The following is a 14,979-nucleotide window of genomic DNA, read 5'->3' on the forward strand; positions in this document are numbered from 1 at the left end:
TACAATTCTGTTGAGTATCTGGTCCATGCCGTTATCTTGGGATTCTTCTTCCTGTATGCCTATGATTCGTAAGTTTGGTCTTTTTATGGTGTTACACAATTCCTGCATACTCCATTCTTGTGCTTTCTTAAATTTTTCATATTTGCTTGAGTGGTCTAATTTGTCCACTTTATCTTACAGTCTTGATAATTCTGTTTTCCATTTCATTCATCCCATTGATGAGGCTTTCTCCTGTCATTTCTAATTGGCTTATTGAGTGTTTCACTTCCTTCTTCATTTCAGCCTGAGTAGTCTTCAATATTTCTAGCTCTTATTTCATTCAGAAGTTTATCTCTATCTTCCTTCCGTTCTTGATTTCTTTGTGTGTTCTTTAAATTCACTGAATTCTTTTATCATGTTTATAATTGGTCTTTTGAGTTCCATGTCCTGCATTATATATAGGGGGTTCTCATTGTACTCCTCTAGAGGACTATTGGTATTTGGTGGGGATATGTTATTTTGGTTTTTCGTGCTATTATTTTTTCTCTGTGATTTTTACATGTGAATTTCTTTTGCAGTTTCTGATTCTTGTACGACACTCAAGCCTTCAAGTTTAGGTCTGCTTCTTTTTGTAAACTTTATGTGCCTTTGTGGTTTACGTTTTGGGCATGAAAAGCTGGTTTGTCTAAGCTTCCTGTTCTCTCTTTTGATTTTATATCGGAGTAGCCAGATTGCTCTTGTCTTCATGAGTTCCCACAGAGGCCCAAGTCAGATGAGGATCAGGTGCTCTCAGGCTTTCTCCCTAAAGTCTGGATCCCTCCAGGATAGACTTTGGCCTCAGGAATTTGGGGGTTGGACTGGCCTGGGAGCCGGGTCCAGGAAAGATGCTGGTCTAGGGCAACTGGTAGCCATACCACCCAGAGATGCAAAGGGAGATGGGAGTGGCAAGAGGACCCAAGGGCTCCTGGGGACTGCAGGGAGGAACTGGGTTGGTCTGGATGCAAAGGATCAGGAAGCTGAGAGGCCAGCCCTGGTATCCAGGAAAGAGGCTGGCTGGTTGTGCAGCCCAGGGAACCAGAGGGAGGTGAAGGTGGGACCAGGCCGAGAGGGCTCCTGCGGGCTGCGAGAAGGAACTGGGTTAGTCTGGATGCAAGGGATCAGGAAGCAGTGGTAGTTCCGGGGCCGAGAGGTCAGCCCCAGTGTCCAGGAAACAGCAAGAAAAGGTTTTTTTTTTTAATTGCAACTTATTGAGTCTTGGTTGAATACGTTGCTCCTCTCGGAATGCAAGGTGATGGGAAGGTCTGAAAAGACTTGTTACAAGGCCATGTCCCATACTACAACACCATCTTCCTTCGCTACTATTTCCCCTTGGAAGGTGTTGTGACAGAGATTTTCATAATCTCTTGAGTTCTAAAAAGGTATAAACTTTCCATCTCACTCCTTCAACAGTAGAGTGCAGGCTATAAACTGTTCTGCTGAATGTTCAAGGTGGTTTCTCAGCAGTGGTGTGACTCCCAAATAGTATAATAATTATCTGGCTCCTTCTGTTTTGATATTCTTTCTGGTATGTGGGATGAGGAGTATACTGAACTGGAACATTTGGTTCTTGTTCTTTTCATCTAAAAGTAACTAATCCTATCTATTTACCAAATCAGCAAGGCCTTACCTTAGAGTCTGTCTCCTGTCTGCTTGACAAGATATTTTTAAGAAGCCTTCATTTTTTTTTTTTTTTTTTTTTTGGTCATTCTGTTCACGGGACTAATGGATTAGGGGCTCCTCCAGGACTGTAAGCTATTTCTTTATCATATTAGTATCCTACAAGTATTTTCTGCAGATGGCTTTTGTGTGTCCTAGCTCTAGACTCCTAGGAATGTATGTTTACATTCTAGTAAATGTAGCAAACCAGTAACCTTTTAGTGCCCTAGAACTATCAGTTTGAAATTTCTACATAGACTGCTCACTTTAGTTGAGAAGTTAAGGAAGTCAGGTAGCAGAGAAACACATCCACCTCATGAGGACCTTGTTCAATAACTAATGAAATAATTGAGTTCTATTCAGCAGTAAGAAAAGATGAAATTGCTGGGCATGGTGGTGCAGGCCTGTAGTCCCAGCACTTGGGAGGCAGAGGCAGGTGGATCTCTGTGAGTCCAAGGCCAGCCTGGTCTACATAATGAGTTCCAGGACAGCTGGGGTTACAGGGAGACCCTGCTTCAAAAAAGACACACACACACACACAAAGAAAAGATGAAATTATGAAATTTTCAGATAGATGGATGGATCTAGAGACTGTTATAAATGAAGTAACGCAAATGCAGAAAAACAAGTGATGCATGTTCTCCCTCATTTGCAGATCATATCACCAATCCCTTATATGTGAATATATATCCAGATGTAACACCAGGAACCAGGAAAATAAAAAGGAAATTCAGAGGTAAAGGAAAAGAAAGAACTTGAAAGAAGGGGATAGTAAGGAACAGATGTTATGGGGGGTACCGGGAGGAGAGAGGGACATGGTCAGAGAGGATGGAACTCAAGAGAAGGGGAATGACCAGGAGGAGGATGTTATAAGGGAAGGGAGGGAATAATGGGGACTGGGAAGGGAAGAGGGAGGTCGGATTGGGGGGAGAGTAGAGATGACTGGATCTTGGGGGTCTAGGGAAGTCAGAGGGAAATGTGTTGCCTCTGAAACCCCCTGATAAATGCACATACAGTGCCTGAACATTAGTACATATGTATACCTTGGGGCTGTATAGCAAGGAACGCAGTGCCAGACAGGAGAGACCTCCCTTTGAGTGGTTGGTCAGAGTGGTCTAAGAGATTCCCAAAATAACACGGGCTATTGCCAGAGCTCTTGGTTTTCTCCCAGAACTGGAAGATAAGACCCTAATGCTTAAGACAGGATATACTTCGGACACAGGACTTGGAGCAATGGAGCAGGAACTGACCTGGAAGCCTTCTACCTGAAGTTTAGCTCTCATAGTTATGGAGGATACTATGCAAGCTGCTAAGAGAGAAAAATCAATCATGGTCCAACCCAGCCCTAAAGCCTAATAACCATAATGACCAGCACAGCAAACTACCTCTATGGGTGCAGTAGTGGCACTGTTATCTGGGGGGGGGGGAGGATAAACAGCTATCTAATTGGACTTAAAGCCCTCTCAATGGGAGTGAACTCGTGGGTGGCACTGTAAACAGAGCCAAATACACCTGGATAAAATATTTGGTAGAAAATAACAATATAATGATAAAAAGAAACATTTGTATACTTTATGAACCAGCAAGTCTACTTCTAATTCCAGGCAATAGAAATGTGTTCATATGCGCCCCAGAGAATAGCATAGTAACATGAATACTGCAACAGCATTCTTTTGGAATATTAGGAAGAAATTCAATGTGTGCATAAAATATAATATGAACTTTAATTCTTAGGGCCAATTTAAAACCCCTAAGAGTATTAATTTTTCTCTAGCGTATCTGATATTGCTAGTGTACGTAAGATTTGAAGATTGTAATAATATGTTTTAGGATCCAAAACAGGGTAACACACTGCATTTTTTTTACCTATGTTTTCCAGTTTCCTTATGCCTGTAACAGTCTTTTCTTGTTTTTCGTGATATTCAGCTTCTGTGGGTTTTTTTTTTTTTTTTTCGTCTTTTTGAAACAGTGTTTCCCTGTAGCCACAGCTGGCCTGGAACTTACTGTGTAGACCAGGCTGGCCTTGACCTCACAGAGATCCACCTGCCTCTGCCTCTCAAGTGTTGGGACTACAGGTGTGCACCACCATGCCCGGCGAGATTCAGTTTTTTAAAAATATTTTATTATTTTTATTTTATGTGTCTGAATGTATTGCCTGCATATGTGTAAGTGCATCCCTGTTGTGCAGTTACAGAGGTCAGAAGAGGGCGTCAGATCTGCTGGAATTGGAGTTAAGGACAGTTGTTAGAGGCCATGTGGGTTCTGCGAATCAAACCTGGGTCCTCTGCAAGAGTAGCCAGTGCTCTTAACAGCTGAGCTATTTCTCCAGCCCCAACATTCACAGTTTTGAAGAGTACAGGACGGTTGTTTGTAGACTGCACCTCAGCTTGGGTTTATCTGATTTTTGTTTCTTTAGACTGTGGTCAGGAAGTTTGGCATCATATTGGGAGTACAGGATAGCACACAATAACACTAGTGATCACTTGGTCACAGATTCTACTATATCTTACTAGATTTCTGCACTATAAGCTCATTATTTTCCCCCTTTTTGGTGTATTCTTCTTAGAATGAACTCACTACATTCAACCAGAAATGAAAATAGGGGGAAGGGATTAGCATCACCTCCTGTAAGGAGGAATATGTATATATTCTACTCGAAATTCTTCTCTAAGAAAGGTTTTGATAATTTGTCATCCAATCATTTACTTTTTATTTGTAAGGACATGTGGGTGTTTTAAATTTTGTATATGCATATTATTTTATAATCTAATGCTACATTGTTTACTTTCTTATTCAAATTGTACCAGCTTTGGCCATTGGAAGATCCTGTGGCTAGGCTGGAAGTAGTCTTTTGACATAACTCTTTCTCTGTTTAGGGTGTGGATGGGGCCAGGAAGCACTCTTAAACAGCTTTATTGAGATTTAAGCCACATAGCATTCAATTCACAAATTTGAAGCCAGTGGTTTACAGTGTGTTCACCCAGTTGTGAAAATATCACTACCATCAATTTTAGATCATTTTTATCACCTAAGAAATACACTTGGTAACCAGTAGTAGTCACTCCCAATTTCTCTCCCTTTCCACCTATTCTTTGCCTCCTCATCCCCTGACCAGAGATAATCACTTATTTACATTTTGCCTATTTATGTGTATTGTTTGTATATATTTGCCAGTTCTGGATTTTTTTCCTCTTCCATATAACTGTAAACATATATTCTTGGATGAACATCTCTTTCTTAACCACATAAACTGCTTCAAACCACCAATTCTATACTCTCCTATGAGGTCAGTTATTTTATAATCCACATGAGTGAAATTATTGGTACTTATCTTTCTGTGCCTGGCTGATTCACTTAATATAATGTGTTACATATTCATCCATGTTGTCTCAAAAGACAGGATTTTGTCTTATTTTATGGTTGATATATTATATATGTGTATATACATTTTTATCCATTTATCTGTTGATGAACACCTAGATTAATTCCCAGCCTTGGCTATTGTGAATTGTGCTGTAGTAAACATGGGAGTAGAGGTATCCCTTCCTTATCATGACTTTGTTTTATTTTCTTTTGGTAGATAACCAGTAGTGGGACTGTTGGATTATATGGTAGCTCTACTTTTTTAAAAAAATTATTTGAGGAACCTCCACACTTTTGTCCATAATACTATGCTAATTTATAATCCCATTAAGAGAGCATGAGAGTTCTTTTGCTCCACATCCTTACAAGCATTTGGTTTTTAATAACAGTTATTGCAATAAGTATGAGGTGCAAATCTATTCTGGTTTAAGTTTACATTTCCCTGATGATTAGTGATGATGTTGAGCATTGGATTATATCTCTGTTGGCCATTTGTAGGTTTTTCTTTAAAAAATGTGTATTCAGGTCTTTTGTTCAATTTAGTGTGACTGTTTGTTCTCTTGCTGCTGGGTTGAGTTACTTATGTATTTTGGAAATTAACCCCTGATCAAATGTATAGTATGCTGTATTCCTTTTCTAAGGTTCTATCTTTAGTCTGTTGGTTGCTTCCTTTGCTGTGCAGAACCCTTTCAGCGTCAAGTAATTCCATTTGTCTATTTGCCATTTTGTCTATTCTTTCAAGGCAATATCCTCCCAAAATCATTACTCAGACAAATATCAAGGAGCATTCTGTTATACTTTTTTCTAGTAATTCCATGCCTTACATTTAATCCATTTTGAGTTGTTTCTTCTACAGGTAGATGTGTCTAAGTTCATTCTTCTGCATGTATATATCCTGTTTTCCCAATATCATTCATTGAAGAGACTATTCTTTCCTCATTGTGTGTTCTTGGTATCTTTATCGAAAATCAGTTGGTTCTCATACACCGTGTGTGTGTGTGTGTGTGTGTGTGTGTGTGTGTGTGTGTGTGGTGAAAGTAGAAGGTGGAATGTTTGGCAAAAGAAGTGGTTTAAAGGAATGGGAAGGGGAACAAGAGAGGGTGTATTAGTCAGGGTTCTCCAAAGAAACAGAACCGGTAGAATGAATATATATGTATAGGGATTTATTAGCTTAGCTCACAGGATAGAGTCCGAGTAGTCCAACAATGGCTGCTCTACACTGGAGAGGCTGAGAAGCCGTAGTCGCTTAGTCCATGAGTCTGGATGTCTCAGTAGTTCCAATCTGGTGCTGAAGGTCTGACAAATTCCAAAAGATCAGCTAGTCTTCAGTCTACAGCAGCAAGACGAACTCACCAATGAGAGAGAAGGCAAGCAGCAAAAAGCAAAGTGCTCTCCTCTGCCATGGCCTTTTATACAGGCTGTCATCAGAAGCTAACACCCACATTTAGGGTGTGTCTTCCAGCTTCAGATGATCCAATCAAGAAGATCTCTCTCATTCAGTAAATCCCAGATCCAGTCAAGTTGATACCAAGGATTAGCCATCACAGAGGGTAATAGGGATAAGAAAGACAGATACTACATTTGTTCTCATGCAGAATCTGCATCTATGTATTTATATGTCTATGGCATGAAAGCAGAGGAGGGACTCTTTCAGGGATGAAAGGGGCTAACAGGGGTTGGGGGAATAGGAGAGGGCACTGGGGCTGAGTAGAGCAAAGTACAATGATATACATTTATGGAAATGCCATAATGAAACCCATTGTTTTGTATGCTAACAAAAAGGCAAATAAAAATCATTTGGCTGTAAAGGTGTGGATTTATGGGCAGGCTTTCTATTCTCTTTCTTTTCTCTGTGTTTTAATGCCACTGCCATGCTGCTTTGCTTTATATAGCTTTGTAGTGTATTTTGAAATCAGGTAGTGTGATGTCTGCAATTTTGTTCAAGATTGCTTCTTTATTTAGTGTCTATCGTGGTTTTAAACAATTTTAAGATTCTTTTTTTCCACTTTTTGTGAAGAATGCCTTTAGTACTTTAATAAGGACTTACTGAATCTATGGATTACTTTTGTTAGTATGAACATTTTAGTAATATCAATTCTTGCAAATGGTAGGCATGAGATATTCCATTCGTTTTGTCTTGAACTTCTTTCATTCATGTTTTATAGTTGTCTGTTCTTGCTTATAGTATGGTATAGTTATATCTGATCTTACATCTCCTTGGTCAAGTTTATTCCTAAGTCTTTTAATTTTTATAGCTATTGTGAATGGGATTTAAAATTTTCTTTTTCAATAACTCACTATTGATACATATAAGTGCTGTTGACTTTTACATGTTGGCCTTGTAGCCGGTAGCATTATTCAATGTATTTATTAGATATAGCTGTATCTATGGATTCTTGAAGGTTTTCTCTATAAGATCATGTTGTCTACAAACATGGACAGTTTAAATTCTTCCTTTCCAATCTGGAACTCTTTTTTAACTCTTCTTGCTTAATTGCTCTGGTTAGGACTTCCAGTACAATGTGGAACAGAAGTGGCAAAAGTGAGCATGGGTGCCTTATTTCTGATATATAAAGAAAGCATCTCTCCATTCAATTTTTCCACATTTGATATGTTGTTAAATATAGATTTGTCACACATGGCCTCTTTTGTGTTGAGGCATATTTGTTCTGTCATGTTTTGAATATGGTTTGTCCCCCCCAAATTTCATGATCTTGAAGCATGGTTCCAAGGTATTGAGAATTGGTAGATCTTCAGAGGTGAGGTCTAGTAGAAGGTTGTGAGGTCATGGAGACATCAATTTTGAAACAAATTAATGTATTTTTATAATATTGTTAATTCTCATGAGAGCAGGTTGTCATAAAGTGAAGCTACTCCTTACATGTGGCCCATTTTGCATATACGTAGCTCCCTTTCTGCTTCCTTCCATCATGTTTGATGCAGTCACTAGGCCCTCATCAAGATGATAGTGCCATGCTACTCAGACTCTCCAACCACCACAATTGTGAGCCCTTCTACATTATGAGTTATTTTGTTAAATCAACATGAAATGGACTAAAATAGATAATAGGTTTTGAGGAGTGGGATAATGTTATGAAACCTGAAATTGTGGAAGCAGATTAAGAACTGGATAGTGGGCAGAGGTCGTAAGAATTTGGAGGAAGAGTCTTTTAAAAGGCATGTATTGTTGTACATGGAAAATTACGAATAATTATGGTGAGAACCCAGAAAATGAGAAAACTAGAATGTCCCAGAGAGAGACAAAGTTGTTATTATTAGAGTGGTGGACAGAATGTGGATATTAAGAGTGGTGCTGATAATGTCTCAAATGAAAATGAGGTCTATTCTCTTCTATTACCACATCATTGCAAAGAACAAGGCTGTATGTGCTGTTTCATGCCTTAGGGCTTCATAGAAGACTGAGTTTAAGAATGATGAAAAACTGATGAAAGCAGTTTCTGAACAGCAAAGCATTCAGGCTGCTTTGTGTTTACAATTTATTTATTTATTTGTTTATTTATTTAATTTCTTTTCTTGGTCTTTTTGAGACCTGTAGTCCCAGCTGGCCTGGAACTCACTATGTAGACCAGGCTGGCCTTGAACTCACAGAGATCCACCTGCGTTTGCCTTCCTAGTGCTGGGATTAAAGGCGTGCACCACCACGCCTGGCTTGTGTGGTTACCTTTATCTACATATGCTCAGATGAGGAAAGGAGAGTTATAAAGCCAGAATTTATAATAAAAAAGAAACAAAACATTCAAATTTGGAAAATCACAGCCTGGCCAGAGAAAGAACAAAGAAAAGGCACATAAGGGTACGGTTATTAGTGTTAATAAAAGGGAGCCAGCTAAAGTTATTGTAGGATTGAGTCAGTGCTCATGAAGGCAGATTGGTATAAAGCAAGACTATCTGCACGAGTGGATCTTTTTGCAGGCAGCCATTGCTTCTCTGGTATGTTGTGATATAATTAAAAGACCCTTGTCAGACTGTTGGTTCCATGCTACTTGGGCCCTCCAGCCACCAGCCACCAGAATCTTGAGCCTACTGCTCCCCCCCCCGACACTTTCTTTTTAAAGTTATCTATTCAGGTACTGTATTATAGAAATACAAAACAGACATATTATACACACACACACACACACACACACACACACACACTCAAGGGGTGTAAATTTTTGTAAAATATCTTTTCCATGTCTGTTGAAAAGATAAAATCATTTCTGTCCTTCATTCTATTGATGTATAGATCATATTTGTTAGTTCTACTGAATCATAGTAAATAATCTTTTTAACGTCCTGTTAAAATTGATTTACTAGTATTTTCCTAAGGGATTTTGTATCTGTGTGGACCAGAGGGTTGTCTAGTAGTTTCCTTTTTGTTATTGTTGTGTCTTTGTCTACTTATGATCAGAATAATGCTGACACTGAGGCATGAGTTTGGAATAATTATCCCTCTTCAGTTCTTTGAAATAGTTTGAGAATAATTAGTAATTGGTATTACTTTTTTAAATGTTTCGTTAAACTCAGCAATGAAACTGAGGTTATGGACTTTTCTTTGATGATTGACTTTTTATTACTGGCTCAATCTCTGTCCTCATTATTAGTCGGTTCTGATTTTCTCTTTTTTAAATAATTAAATCTTTGTAGGTTATATATGTTTAGAAAAATTTTATATCATCTAATTTGTTGCACACAGCTGTTTGTAATAGTCTGGACTATGGTCCTTTTTATTTCTGTGGTTTTCCAGCTCTGATTTTATTTGAACCTTAGTCTAACTAGAGTTTTGTCAGTTTTAACTTTCCAAAAACCCAGTTTTGCAATTCATTTGAGTTTTAAGATGGTATCATAAGAGCAGTTTGGGTCAGAGAGGGCCACAGTGTGTGCCCTTTGAAATAATGCAGCTCTGTATACTCTGGACAACTCTCTAAATTAGGCTCAAGGCCTGTGAGAACTTCAGAAGTCTCCCATGGCAAAGACTACAGGTATCTAGAGCAATAATGGAGACTTGTGGGGGCCTTTTTTTTTTTTAACCTCCTAAGCCCTTCTTGGTTCTAAGCTGATTCCAGTTGTGACGGCAGTGTAGCAAAGGCAGAGTATTTTGATTCTTTTCTAGACTTTCTGTGCTCCAAACGGTTTCTGCCCCTTCCCTGCTTTCCAGCAGACTGTTTTTGATAGTGCAGTCAACATGTAGTTGTTTATCCATAACTTTAATTCTTCTTGTGTGTAAGGAATGAATGTTAGACATCTCTAGTCACTCATATTGCAGATGTCACTTCCTTTGGGTTTTTGTTGTTATTTTGTTTCTCTTATTTTTTCTTCAAAATGAAACTAGCTTACAGAGCTGATGAGATCGTAAAGGCACCTGTGGCTAAGCCTGACAACCTGAGCTCTATATGGGGACCCACATGGTGGAAAGAGAAAATTGACTCCTTTGTCCTTTGATTTCCACTCCTTTTCCTTTGATACACACACACACACACACACACACACACACACACACACACACACACACAAATTTAATTTAAAAATTAACTTAAATTTTAAATAACTTAGTGGTTTCCTCATGGTATTTTTATACATTCTTAGTTTTGATTGATTCTCCCCCTCCCTAGTGCTCTCTCCACCTCCCTGACCCCCTTCTTTCCCACATGTAACTTTCTGGACCAATATTCCTCCCAGTACTTTCAAATCTCATGTGTTCTACTACCCTTCCCATCTCCTCACCTTAAAGCCTCTTTTTTTTTTCCCCAGCCACATGGGCGCCTTTCTAGTTTCCTGATTTTCACCTACATTTAATCCTACCTATCTGTACATATTTAACAATTAGAAGCTATGATATGCATGAGAGAGAGAGACAGAGAGAGAGAGACAGAGACAGAGAATTATTTGGGTCTGGGTTACCACACGTAGTAGAATCCTTTCCAGTTCCATCCATCTTCCTGCAAATTTCATAATTTCATTTTTCTTTATGGATGAGTAAAATTCTATTGTGTATAGGTATCACATTTTCATTGTTCATTCCTCTGTTGATGGAAAACTAAACGGATTCCATTTCCTTGCAATTGGGAAGACAGCAGCAATAAATATGGATGTGCAAGTATCTCTGTAAGATGCAGAGTTCTTTGGGTAGAGAAATCATTAACAGAGTGAACAGACAGCCTACAGAGTGGGAGAAAATCTTTGTTGGTTTTACCTAAGACAAAGGATTATTATCTAGAGTATATTGAGAACTTCAAAAATTACAGACATACAAACCTGCCAATCAATAATGGGCCAATGTATTGAATAGACTGTTCTCACATGGAGAAATACAAATGGCAAACAGATATTTTTTAAGTGTTCAATATCTTTTCTAAAAAATATTTTTACATGTATGAGTGTATTGACTGCATTATGTAAGTGCATCCACGTGGTGCAATGCCTGTGGTGGTCAGAGAAAGGCATCAGATTCCATGGAACTGGAGTTATGGACAGTTGTTAGCCACCATGTGGGTACTGGGAATTGAATCTGGTTCCCCTGCAAGAGCAGTCAGTGCTTTTAACTGCCTCAAGTGTTCAGTATCTAAAGATATTGATAAAGATGGCTAAAGCCATAAGATAAATGCAAATTATAACTACCTAGAAATTCCATCTCACCTCAGCAGAATGACTATCACCAAGAAAAACAAATGAAAACAAATGCTGGTGAGGATGTGAGGAAACATTCCCATTGTTGGTGGGAGTGTAAACCAGTGCAGCCACTACGGAAATCAGTGTGGAGGCATCTCAAAAATCTAAAAAATAGAACTACCATATGACCTAACCATATCACTCCCTTTGTTTTTTGAGCAATTCCTTACTTTCAAGCTATAAGGTACCTTGGTTGAGTCCTAGAATCAATGATTTCTTAATAATCTTGGTTCATTTATTAGATATTATTATTTAAAAACCAAAATCTAGATGTTAGGTTTACTGATTGTGACGAAAATATCATTTTCCTGGCCTTCTCAGGACAGAAAACTAAGAACTACATTTTATTCATATGCTAACTCATGTATACACACACATCTTTGTTTTTCTAGTCATCCATGTCTCTACATATTAAGCTAAACATATTTCATATTGAAGGTTCTAACTCGAATCCATGAACACATTTAATTCTACCTTTTTGATTATCTGTAATTTCTCTTTCTGATAGAAATCAGAAAGTTTAGAAATCACCATCTACGACTCATTTATTTGTTTCATCCTAGGATGTTTGTATAGGGGCTTCAGAATTGTTAACCCATATTATAAGAAAGGAATGTTCTACCTAGACTACAGTGTGGTTCCCTTTGCCCTTAGTTTTGTAGTTTGTAGTCAAATCAGTTTTCCAAAAATATTTAAGTGTTTTGTGTTTTACTTTTTACAAGATTACTTAGATTACTTTCAATCTTCAGTCTTTTTTGTCATCCATCACCATAAAAAATGTGTGATTGCAGAATACTTTTAAAATAAAGTTATGGGGCTGGAGAGATGGCTAACTGCTCTTCTAAAGGACCTGGGTTTGATTCCCAGCACCCACATGACAGCTACAAACATCTTAGAATTGTTAAGACTTGTTTTGTGGCTCAATTTATGATTTTTCTGTAGAATATTGCATGTACAATTGAGAAGAATGCATTTTCTGCAGCTGTTGGATGGAATGTTCTGTAGATGTCTGTTAGGTCCATTTGGGCTAAAGAGAAATTCAAATCCAATCTTTCCTTACTGCGTTCCATGTAGATAATCTGTGAGTTGTTGGAAGACGTATATTGAAGTTCTCCACTATTATTTTACTGGTCTATCTCTCCATTCATTATTAATATTTGTTTCATATATTCAGGTGCTTTGATGTTGTCTTCATATATATTTTAATCATTGTGTATTGACGATTATCATTATATAATGTCATTCTTTGTTTCATTTTAGTTTTTGAATTAATGTCTTTTTTTTTGCTTGGAATAGTTATCTCTACTCATTTTTAAATAATTGAATGAAAAAGTCAATGTCACAAATTGCTTCCTGCACTGCGGAGAAGTACACTATATCACAAGAGGCAGCCTAAGTACTTGCTAAGAGCATCGGTAAAGGAGAACAGGAGAAAGTGCACATATTTGTGTGCATACGTGTATATAATTTTTTGAGACATAGCCTTACTATGTAGGCAAGGCTATTCTTGAAACCCAAGATCCTTCCACAACTCCATCTCAAAGAGTTCTAAAATTCCACCAGTGCCTCATTAAATACCCACTTGGCCCCATTGTTTTCCAAATAAGGTTTTTTTAAAAAAAATTAAATTTATTATTGTTTTTGTTGTTGTTATGTTTATCCATGTATTGCCTGCATGTAGGTAAGTGCACCTGTGTCCTGCAATGCCCGCGAAGGACAGAAGAGGCTGTCGGATCCCCTGGAACTGGAGTTGCTGACAGTTGTTACCTGCCATGTGGGTGCTGGGATTCAAATCCCGGTCTTCTGCAAGAACATTCTTAACTGCTGAGCCATCTCTCCAGCCCCCAAATAAGTTTTTTAAAGGCATCAACACAATCATTTTGAGATAAATAGGAACGTTGCATACATTTTTCTTTTTTATTACATTTCTCTCTCTCTCTCTCTCTCTCTCTCTCTCTCTCTCTCCCCTCTCCGTCCACCTTGTGGGGGCAGGGAATCGAATTCAAGTGGTCAGACTTGGCGGCAAGCACACTTACCCAATGAACCATCTCATAGATTTTCTTACATCTGCTATTTTTGCTCTGAATGCATATGATTTGGGAATATCTTTTTAATGTTTACAGCCTCTGGATATCTTAATATAGTTATATTTGAGTCAGAAATGAATATGACATTTTCCTCCGTTCTCACAGTGTAACACGCCATGTAATCAGTGCTGGGACAGAGAGGAACTATAGGATGCGTTGGCGTAGGAACTAGGAGGATAGTCTCCTCAGGAGAAACATTAAGCATCAAATAGAAACAGGGACACAGACAATGGGGCATTGAGAAATCAAACGGAGAAATGGAAGGAGTGATTGCTGAACCTGGAGGGAGTAAACCGAAAACAGGAGCTACACAGAGACAGGAAAGTTGTTATGCAGGGAGGGTGAGGGGCAGGCCGGTGGGGACGGAGACCCCCTCTGGAGGCGGAAAGAGGCAGGACCACTTCCGGCCAGGGAGGGGGGAACGGGCTCAGACCTGAGGAGAGGCTTGGAGAGAGCAGACGTCCTCTGGACTTCACAAGGGCGAGGTGAGGTGAGGTGCCCAGCTTTCCAGCTTTGGTGAAGACCCTTTGGGGGCTTCCAGGCTTCGGCTTCGGGTAACTAGTGTCAAATGCCCTTAAGGTTTGAAGAAAACCTGTAGGGAATTCGGGATCTAGCTGCTTTGACCTGCTTGGTTTAGAGGTACCTGGACCTGATTCTCACCGCGGGTGGAGGGGGGCGTCGAAATTTCCTCTAGGCTGCGGGATGGTCTGGACTCGGTTCGGAAGAAGGGATGCTGATCGGGCTGGGATTGTAGAAAGGAAAGGTCGAGAAATCATTCTGGCAAGAAGGGAGGAGGACCGAGTTTAGGAAGGAGGTAAGAGACAGCGGAACCCGGATCCAGCTGAAGAAAAGGGGCCGGACCCCTTTTGGGCTATAGGAAGGATGGGTCGAGACCAAGAAAGGAGCGACAGAATCCTTTTTAAGCGGCGAAAGGACAAGGCTCTGAAGAGAGGGTGGGCTAGGATCCGGTTAGCGCTGGTTTGGGAAGGGGAAAGACCTGGTAAGGTTCGGGAGCAGGAAATCCATGGATGGTAACCCTGTTGGATTTGGGGGTGGGGTATCCATGTTGCAGAAAGGGCGGGGCCGGGGCCTTGCAGACGTGGACGAGGGCGGGGGGCGCTGTCGGCTGAGGCAACTGCGGAGAGGGGAGGAGGGGGCTTGCGGAGGGGCGGGAGGTGCGGAGGAC

General features: G+C 39.5%; 1 protein-coding gene across 5 annotated transcripts in view; it reads left to right on the forward strand.

Moving 5' to 3' along the window:
* Nucleotides 1-13,918: 13,918 nt before the first annotated feature.
* Nucleotides 13,919-14,979, forward strand: part of Tro (trophinin) — an 11,185-nt gene continuing 10,124 nt past the window's right edge. Inside the window, exon 1 of one of the 5 annotated variants that reach the window (XM_017799556.2) lies at nucleotides 13,919-14,278. The gene's annotated coding sequence lies outside the window, so the exon portion shown is untranslated. Of the gene's footprint in view, nucleotides 14,348-14,979 lie in introns of all 5 variants that reach the window. The other 4 variants (XM_008838755.3, XM_008838754.3, XM_029566254.1 and 1 more) reach the window with 4 other exon arrangements.

Source organism: Nannospalax galili, unplaced genomic scaffold (genome assembly GCF_000622305.1).
Source record: "Nannospalax galili isolate Female #2095 unplaced genomic scaffold, S.galili_v1.0 scaffold1759, whole genome shotgun sequence".
NCBI lineage: Eukaryota > Metazoa > Chordata > Mammalia > Rodentia > Spalacidae > Nannospalax > Nannospalax galili.